Below are 10,722 nucleotides of genomic sequence, written 5' to 3'. Positions count from 1 at the left end.
ACTATATCTTACTTAGAATAGGCTAGACATTAGGTACGTTATGTGCATGGCTGGGAGGTATCAAGCTAATCTGAAAGAGAGTCATGTCACTACTATGAAGAGGGTATTTAGATACTTGAAGGGGACTGTGGATTATGGTTTGTGGTTTGTGGATTCCAAAGAATGATGATTTCATGTTATGTGCTTACATTGATACTAATTGGGCTGGTGATGTTGATGACCGAAAGATTACCTTAGGTGGAGAATTATTTTTAGAAAACAAATTAGTTTCATGGGCTAGTAAGAAATCACAATAATTAATGATGAGCCTAATGTCATATATTATGATAATTCCAGTGCTATTAACATGTCAAAGAATCCGGTGCAACATTCAAAAATTAAACATGTGTCAATCAAATATCATTACTTGAGGGAAAAAGTCAATGAAGAAGAAGATAAGTTGAAATATGTATCTACAAAGGATCAGATTGCTGGTATTTTCCCTAAGCCTTTTCTTGCAGATACACTTGTCTATTTGAGAGACAAGTTAAAGGTATCCACCCATACTGATGAGAACTAGATCCATTGAGTTGCATCAATCTGATGGACTTCATAGTCTTATCTATTTATCTAGATTGATGAGTTAGTCTACTCATTTGGTGGAGTAGTCTAGTTATATGTTTTAGGAGGAGAAATTCATGTTTTATATTTTAAGGGAGAGAGTTTAGTTTTTTGTTTTGAGATCTTTGGCACTGTTGTCAAAGGGGGAGAGAGGCATGTGAAAAATTGTTTTATCTACTTGATCTTAAGGGGAGCTTGTTGGAGATGTTTTCTTTCTTTGCATTGATTATTTTTCACATTCATATGTTGCCATCAATGCCAAAGGGGGAGATTGTTTGACATTGTTGCTACTAGGATATGTTATTGTCATTGATGTCAACATATTCCTGCTTCGGTGATTGCAAATTGGTTTATTGGGATCATGGTTTAGTGTATGGAGTATTTATAGTATCATTATATTCTTATGTATTAGCTTTGGTGATTCGAAAAGTTTAATTGATCCTATCAAATGATCTGGTTTTGCAATTTGTTTATCTGGTCAGTGTGTTGGAGAATATAGAAATGTAGGATTCAATTTCATCATGTTTTTTATACAAAAATGTAGAATATACAAAAATAGATCTGATAAACTCTAGAAATAACAAAGAGGGATTATTCAAAGCCCAATTTGTAGGAGGTATGGAGGAAATGTCGAGGAATATAAAAGAAAATTGGATCCCACTACCAAAGGATTATGATAAAAAAACATGATGAAATAGAAAAGTTGCCAATAATCCTGTTGGATGACAAAATGGAGTACCAGGACAACAAACAAAGTGTTATAAGGTGTTTATACTTCTTGTTAAACTAGACAAAACTGGTAATCAATCTTGACCTCATGTGGATAGAAAGTTTCATGGAACAGGAACATATAAAGGAGTACAATGACAAGAGCGGCTCAGATGATGATGACCACAATGAAATGAAGGAGTCAAGGCTAGGAAAGTGAAATTTTAAAAAGATATGTTATCTTTGTTAGTAGTTCTAATTTATTTTAGCAAAAAGGTAATGATAGGGAGTTTCTGGTTATAGGCCAGTGCTAGAAGTAATTAAGGAAAAATATAGACCTGTGAGCTATTAAAGTTATAGCTATGGTCGGAACCTTCCCTTGGCCGACATAGAAAACATGATTTTCTAATTGCCCTATCGGCCTTAGACAATCATGAACCCATGTATACTATAGATAAAATAGGTAATATACATTATGAAGCAATTTTGTTTTAATTCCTTAACTAGGCATAGGTTAAGACACACACTCGTCACCCATGGTTAGACACATCTCCTCATTGATATTATATGTCACCCCCTTGATGAAGGATCACATTACCCTTGAAGAAGTCGACACTTAATGAATAGTCACCATGGTGTGTATAAAAGGGATGATACCTCTTTCATTTGGTAAATTTTTAGAGGATACTCCAATTGTTTGGAAGATTTCCTATATGCAATCCATGTTTATCATCAGCAAATTAACTTCCATAGCATATTGACTTTCATATATCTTAGATCGAATTAAATTATCATTAGCAAAATCATTCCTTGGGACAAAAAATACACTACTTTCCAATCATATTCTTCCTTGGCTAATCGAATGCATTCTTCATAGGTTGGATACACTAATGCAATGCAGGCTGCATACATAGTTGTGCATTGTAAATTGATCTGAGCATATAGCTTCAAGGAGTGAAGCAATTCACATTGGCCTTTGTACTTGATCATTGTAAAAGCATATTGTTGTTCATATTTGATATATATATATATATAGAGAGAGAGAGAGAGAGAGAGAGATAATTTCATGATTGGGGGAGACAATAGCTTTATATCATCTATGGTTGGGAGGGAAACAATGATCTGAATCATTGCTCATGGCTAATCGAGCCGACCCTATGATTACTGTGCATGGTCATCTTCTTGTGATCCTAGTATTGTAATGAAATTTAACATGATATCAGAGTAGGTTATTGAAGAGTCATTGCCATAGTTAGTGCATCCCATCTATCTTGAGGAGGAGCTTGAGATTAAGAGTGGAAAGATATGACAGGAGATAGAGTTCGTATTTGGATTGAGTAGAGAGAGATTCTTGGATACAGGCTATAATTGAGGACAATTCCAAGAATAATGAGAGGAAGTTGGGGCCACTTCTTTCTAGCTAGACTTTGATGGTTCTCTTCATAGAAGTGAGATTTCTATCTTAAGCCTTGGAAACTTTACAAATTTGCATCCGTCAATTCCAATTGAAATATGAGATCAAGACCTTCATTCGATGATAGGACCAAACTGATCAGATAAGTCTTCTCCCTACGACCATATTTATCTGATAGTATATGGTGCATTTATTATGCTCAACTTATTTATCTATTGTATTCATTGGACTAATGGTTACCTTCCTATTCATGAGACTAGAACTACCCATGCGTAAGGTTGAGTCCTGTAGCCCTTAGCTATGATTACATACAATTTAAGACATCTAATTTATCATTATCATTTTTTTGTTATGAGCTATGTTTAACAACTAATTATTACAAGTGTATGTGCAAGTGTATGTGTGATTGCAAGGGACACTTGAAGACCTTAGTAGTTAAGGTTGGCCTGCTATTATGCTACTTGCAAGGGTTGCAAGTTTATCCAAAGCCAGATGGAGATTGGATAATGAGATAAGTATTTATCTTGGTTATTATCTCTTGAGTTTTTTTTCTTGTCATAGTCAGTCTCTTATTTGTATTCCTATATGTACTATAAGACTTGTTTGCCTTGTTATGCTCTTGTTCTTTTCCTTGGCCCTCAAAATGGGTTTTATAGGAAAAGAAGTATGATGCTTTAGGAATCCTACCAAGGCATTTTTGCAAGGCTCGATCTTATGAGATTGATGATTTGAGAGGGAGGCGTATACATCTTATCAGGACACTCAACCCAAGCGTTCATATCTTTTATATGACAGCTATGACATCAAAAACTTGTCGTCTTGCATGTCTTGAGAAATATGTCTACAGATCTTTCTAAGAGCACAAGTGCACTTATAGAAGTTATGACAAGAGTGTCAAGAGTTCCTTGCCAAGGTGTGACAATAGGTCCAAGTTTGTCTTGAATCTAGCATATTCTGCGATGTGTGGATCATGCCAGATGATGTTATGAGTTGAGATATTTAGAGACATGGGAGTCTCTTGGAGCAATATGTCTTCCATAATTGGGAGCATGTGAACAGGGTATGCTTTTGTGACAGAGGGACCAGCTAGAGGATCTACTTCAATTGACTTATGAGGATCTTGGTTATATTTGTTCAAAGGGAGTGGACCATGTAGAGATGGCTTCTCTATTGATCAAGCTAGAAGGTTTTATTTTTTCACCTAGGTTTTGATATTCCTAGATAGATGAATACTTAGTGAGCATGGGATTCACCAAGAATGATGGTGTAAACATAAAGGTGGTTGATAGTGAGACATTTATTTTGGTCCTTCATGGTGATGACTTATTTCTCACTGGGGCAGAGAAGCTCAGCATTGTTAGTGTCAGAGGGAGTTAGCCTCTAAATTTGACATCTTGCCCTTATGCACTACTTGTTGGGAGTGGAAGTTTGGTAGAGACCACATGAGATCTTCTCAAGTTAGGGGAAGTACACTATAGTCATCCTAAAGAGATTTGGCATGATGGACTATAATTTTGTGTACTTTCGTGGTAATCTTGATATGGAGAGTGAATCCCTAGCCAAGATTGAGTCTCGGATTCATTGATTTGTTTATATTTGTTTATATATATACCCTTGTTAATGCATTTCTCCTTGAGAGAGACTTGAAGTGTAAGCCCTTTTCTCCACCCTTATATGGTTCATGGTGGATGTCATGTGTATGATGCCATGACAACATTAATAATCTGAGATCACTCAGGAGTGGGGGCGAGGGGTGAATCAGTAATATGCTAGAAGTTAAAACCATAAACTTATTCTTTATCCACCGATTAGCAATGTATAGAAGAAAAGAACATAAACATGCAATAAGGAATACACAAATCCACAACACCATAATTTTTACATGGAAACCCAGAAAAGGAAAAACCACAGTGGGGCTAGAATCTACAATATTCATATACTATGGCCAGGAGTACATAAATATTACATAGATGGGGATTGCACTTTCATTCAGGCTCACTACCTAGAGCTCACTGCTTAATTACAATTGCCCAGAAGGCTATAACCTTTAGGGAAGTCTCACTGACTTAGAATTTGTTTACAATGAGTAAATACAATGAAATCAACTCTTAATCAACATCTGACTATGCAAGAATGAGTTCTAGTTAGGCTCTAAATCTCGGACTGTCTCTGCTCTACTGAATACTATGTTTATGTCTCAATCAGCTACCGGTTATTGTAAAAGAAAAATGTGCATGTGAAACTATAGTCAATCGCACCAAAACATATCATCACATCACTAACATGCCAAAAATTAAACTCCAAATCAATCTTATATATCTGATCTTACCACAAAACAATCACCTTCAAGTCGGCTTCAATAAGTGTAACATGTTTCTCCAAGTCAGCTTCAATCTCAAACAAAACATAGCACCCAGACCAAAATATTAAATCACATGCTTCCTAAAGGTCCTTCCAATCACCAAGATCACAAAATTAATCACCAAAAACACCACAATCTTCTAAGATCATTCTGGATCAAAACATTACTGAAATACCCTGTTTTATCGGTTAACTGCCTATCGGTTATCACCAACTTCTGGATAAGATGGATCACAACTGTTGGATCAAACCACCAAGAAGAGATTCCATCAATGAAAACCCTAAACAAATAATCAACCACTAGAAGTTACCTGAAGTCATTGAATGAGTATCAATTGCCAATAGACAACACCACGTGAGAGATTTTATGTTGATCTTCTTGTACTTGAGTGTTTATCCTCTGGATAAGCCATGGTGAATATCACTGTGAGGTGATGATCTCACAATAATTGTTGATATCTCGTGAGGTGATATCTATAGATAAGCCATAATGGTGGATATCACATGAGGTGATATCTATAGATAAGCCATAATGGTGGATATTACATGAGGATATATCTATATGTAAGCCATAATGGTGGATATAACATGAGGTGATATGTAATGATAAGTCATGATGGTTGATATCATGGTGAGGTGATATCTAATCTTCACCATCCATGGGAGAATCCATGATGGTTGATATCATGGTGAGGAGATATATTTCCTTTCCACATATGGGAGTTGAAATTATAGTCAAACATCATGATGAGGTGATATGCTATCACAATGAGATGATGAATTGATTTCATACACATGCGTGTAGTCATTGTGTTAGTCATCACATTGAGGTGATGTGACTTATAAACATCTAGAAGGATTCCTCTCTAGCTAAGGAGTGTAGAAGTTGTAGCTATGGTCAAATCCTTCCCTTATCTCACATAGAAAACATGTTGTCTAATTGGCCTATCGGCATTAGATAATCATAAACTTCTGTATACTCTAGAGAAAGCAGGTAATATACATTATGAAGCGGTTTTGTTTTAAGTCCTTAACTAAGCATTGGTTAAGACACACACCTGTCACCCATGGTTAGACACGTCTCCTCATTTATATTGTCTACCACCCCTTGATGAAGGATCATGTTGCCCTTGAAGAATCTAACTCTTCATGAAGATTCAATGTGGCATGTATAAGAGGGATGCTACCTCTTTCATTTGATGAATTTTTGGAAGATACTCCAATTGTGTGGAAGATTTCCTATATGCAGTCTGTGTTTATCATCAATAGATCAACTTCCATAGTAGATTGACTTCCATAGCAGATCAACTTTCATATATCTCAGATCGAATTAAATTATCATCAACGAAATCATTCCTTGGGAGAGAAAATACACTACTTGGGCAGATTTTATTCTTCCTTGCTTGATTGAACACTTCTTCATAGGTTTGATACATTAATGCAGTGCAGACTACATACACATTTGTGCATTGTAAATTGATAGAGAAAATACACTACTTGGGCAGATTTTATTCTTCAAGCGATTCAATTTGGCCTTTAAACTTGATCATTGTAAAAGCATCTTGTTGTTCATATTTGATATATATAGAGAGGCAGATAATTTTGTGCTCGAGGGAGACGATAGCCTTATATCATGTATGGTTGGGAGGGCAACAATATTTTGAATTATTTCTCGTGGTTAATGGAGCACACCCTATGATTACTATGCATGGTCATCTGCTTGTGATCCTAGTGTAATAAAATTCAACATGAGCCTCTGTCTATAATTAAGAAATCTAGAACTATGCATAAGGTATATTTAGTTAGAGATGAAGTTTATGCTGCAAATAGAACTACTTTTATGAAATATGGAAATTGAAAATGTATCTTTTGATTACCTAATGAAGGGGACTGGCCCTAACTAGTAGTTTAATTATCAAAAAAAAAAAAATTAAAATGAGTTAATTGATTCTATGTGCTCACTACAAATGAGAATTGAGATAGATAAATGAGTCATATTCTATAACAACACATATATGGTTGAGTTTTGGCATAGAAGGGAATATATAGAAGGTTAATATTATCTTATAAATGCAACATGTTCCCCTCATCCCAATTTGATTATGGATCCCATGTCCTATATCCTATTAAAAAATAATATTATAATTTCTTCTCAAACAACAAGAGTTAGGGAGCATGCTCTACAAGAAAAATCAACCAATCATATCATGAGGGCTAGTCAACTTTTGCTTCTAATGTGTAAGTGATAAATACTAGCAGTTACCCATCATGTAGAGTTAGATCAAAATTTTCTAGTGGTTATCTACTTCAAGATATACTCATTTTAAAGGTTTGATAGGCTCTGTTAATACTTATTGAGAACTGGTTATTTCATGTCATGATTACTAGGTGAGATGGGGAAAAATGGATCTCTAGGCTAATCAATGCAATTTAAAGATCTTAATTCCTTTCATAACATTTGGAACAAAACTAGGCCTAGCTATTATCCCTAAGGAAGAGATCCAAAGTAGTATGAGGTACACCAATATTTTGTATGTAGTAGAATCACATCCTCTTCCTATGCTATTTTGTTGGTATATATTTATGAGTTAAAAAATGTATAATTATGTTAAAATAACCTTAAGTATTTGTCAATGTTGTTATACTTATACCCTTACAACTTATGATAACAACTAGTATGGGATGCTTAATTTTCAGCATAAGTGGTAGTGGATTCTAATAAAGGATAGGACTCATATTCTACTAAGGGATGCATCGACATTTCTTTTCTATATCCAGGATGTATTTACATGTTTATGAGTTATTATTGAGTTACAACTAATTCCTTTTGATAACTAGTCACTGTGTGTACTTGTAAGATTGTTAAGTTAGTGTCACTGTATATAGGTGTTGGGTGCTTGAGCTAGTCACACAATGTATATGTGACATATGGCTAAGTTAATCATTGGGTGTACTTGCGAAGTTTATATGCACTAGTAACTCTAAGTTGTGTAGATGATGCATATTGTGCCTAATGCTTAGGTGTGCCTATAAGGTCCATGAGAGATAGTCACCTATGAGTATAGGACATAACAAAGAGCTACAAATATGATGTATAGATTATCTACTCTTGAGCTAATCATTGTGAGAGCATGTAATGTTGGAATGGTATAGTCCTTATGTGATTTTGTGTGTGTCTATAAACCAATGTTTGCATGAAACAAATAATTTATGGGAATATGTTGCTATCAATTTATTGTAATTGGATTCAACTGAAAGTATAAGCTCAATGAAGAATCAATGTTCAATACAAGGTCAAAGATATCATCCTGAGTTTGAATATGTAATTTCTCCAATATGAGAATACAAACTACGAATTCTTTAATTTTTAAAATGGATATGTAAGAAAAGATATTATAAATGAACCCTTGTAGTTTAGATATGGGGCTAGGAATAAGCTTGGCATTGGGATTAATGATAAAGAGTTGCCACCAAGACTACAATTGATAAAGCTATAAATTCAGAACTTCTAATTTAATTGAGAGATGCTTGATCAATTAAATTAGATTATAAAAAATACAATATTTACAATTTCAAATTTAAAATAATTTTTCACATACTCTAAATTAAATTTTAGACTTAGTTATTATACAATCAGTAGTGTGGATGTTTATTGAAAAACAAAGCTACCTTCGATTAATTGAAGCATTTACATTTGGTTGGCAATCTTGAAAGACGAAAATTGTGACAATTTGATGAACGTGCGCACTGCAACTTTAACTCGGCTGTACTATGTACCTAAATTTGTTAAAAAAGTGAATCTAATGAAGGTCATTGAAGCCTTCTTGGTTGAGGAGTTCCATATTAGCCTCCGATTTGTGTCATTCATAGCTTGTTACAGCTGAAATTCGCAGTTGCGTAGAGAGGTTTGCTCTTTCCTTATTTTAGATTTGTGTCAAAATTAATCTATATGATTGAAGAAGTAAAATAAATAATAAAAGAGATGAAATTAAAAAGACCTGGGTAAAAACATATCATAGAGCTTTCAACATTTGAGTCCAGATCTCTAATTCATGGAAAATACTTCACTATTCAACATTTTTAACTATAAGCTCAAAATTTTGCTGTAAACCAACTAACATCCGAGGAATTCAAGTCAGCTACAAAAACATGTACTAGTTTGATATAGACGTTATAATTGAAATCTCTTCTTCTTTCTGATTAATACCAATATGGTTGTGGGCGCTGCTCATCATCAAAGTGAGTTCTGTGAGCACAAGATTCATATCAGGTCGCTCGGCCTTATCTGGGTGAGCACATCTTAGTGCTATATTTGCAACAGTCAAGGCTTCTTCTAAAGCAAAGATATCCCACCCATCCTTTTTAAGCTTAGGATCTACAGCTTCCTCAAACCGGTTATTCTCTATCATGTGTCGTACATATCCTGGATTATGGAACTGACTAGAACCTCGTGCTTGATCAACATGCCTCTGCCCTGTTATCATCTCTAACACAACAATTCCAAAATTGTAAACATCACTTTTATAAGAGATCATGTTATTCAAGCAATACTCTGGAGCCCAACAGCCTTTAGTACCTATTATTTTATCAGTTGAAATGTGTGTGCCCTCCCAATCTGCATGCCTAGAGAACCCAAAATCAACAAGCTTTGCCTGGATATCATTAGCATCCACCATAATATTTTGAGGCTTGATATCGACATGAATGATTTTATTCAAGTGTAAGAATTAAATTCCACTCGGTATACCCATTATCATTTTGAAGCTCTGCTTCCAGCTATAGGAAAACCCTTTAGAGTTTCCTCTCAAGTAGTCATCCAGAGAACATCCATCTATATAGATGTACACCAAGTAAGATATATTTGCTTCTATACACCAAGCATACAACCTGTTTATGTTTATGTGTTCTTTTCCCTGCAGAAGTTCAACTTCATCCTCCACCCATACTTTGGTGTCAGGGGATCTGTGTTCTCTTTCCTTTATAGCCAGATCTCTATCTTGAAAGATGCCCCTATAAACTCGTGCCAAGCTTCCTTCCCCAATTTGGTGAGACTTGTGGCAACAGCTTTTGATATAAGCTATCTGATTAAGTGTGAGGTTTGCATAAATATGTGTAGGCACTAGTTCATGCATGTCTGCAATTATACCTCTATCTGGAATATCAATTCTTTGAATTGTGTTAGGAGTAGTATTTGCTCTATGAGACACTATTTGCAGTTTGGAGGATTCATCTGAATGAGGCTGTTGTTGAGGCTGAGCATCATCTTTCCCTTCCCCATTTATAGTTGATGAAGTTGTGCCCTCTTGTTTGTACATCTTGTATAACAAGGTGAGTACAACCGGTACCCCTACCACAACAACTGCAACAGATGAAAATAAAAATAATAAAATAGTGCTACTGCAAAATGCTTCTGTAACTATTATGGCAGTCGTTTGCTTCAGTGTTAACAACAAATACTGGTACCGGAGCAAAATAAATTTGGAAAGTTACAGTTATTTACCAAATATGATAATACTTGTTTTAAATGGTGGTCCAGAAGATTCGCCTGATTAAAAGATATGTAAATGTAATTAGCCAATAATTATTTGGAATGGAGAAAGATAAGGATCTTTGTATTTTTCCTAGAACGATCAGATTTT

At 34.9% G+C, this 10,722-nt stretch overlaps 1 pseudogene; it reads right to left on the bottom strand.

Moving 5' to 3' along the window:
• Nucleotides 1-9,237: 9,237 nt before the first annotated feature.
• LOC131857788 (probable serine/threonine-protein kinase At1g01540) lies at nucleotides 9,238-10,398 on the bottom strand (annotated as a pseudogene).
• Nucleotides 10,399-10,722: the final 324 nt, after the last annotated feature.

Source organism: Cryptomeria japonica, chromosome 8 (assembly GCF_030272615.1).
Source record: "Cryptomeria japonica chromosome 8, Sugi_1.0, whole genome shotgun sequence".
Taxonomy (NCBI): domain Eukaryota; kingdom Viridiplantae; phylum Streptophyta; class Pinopsida; order Cupressales; family Cupressaceae; genus Cryptomeria; species Cryptomeria japonica.
This window is presented reverse-complemented; position numbering and strand designations above follow the sequence as displayed.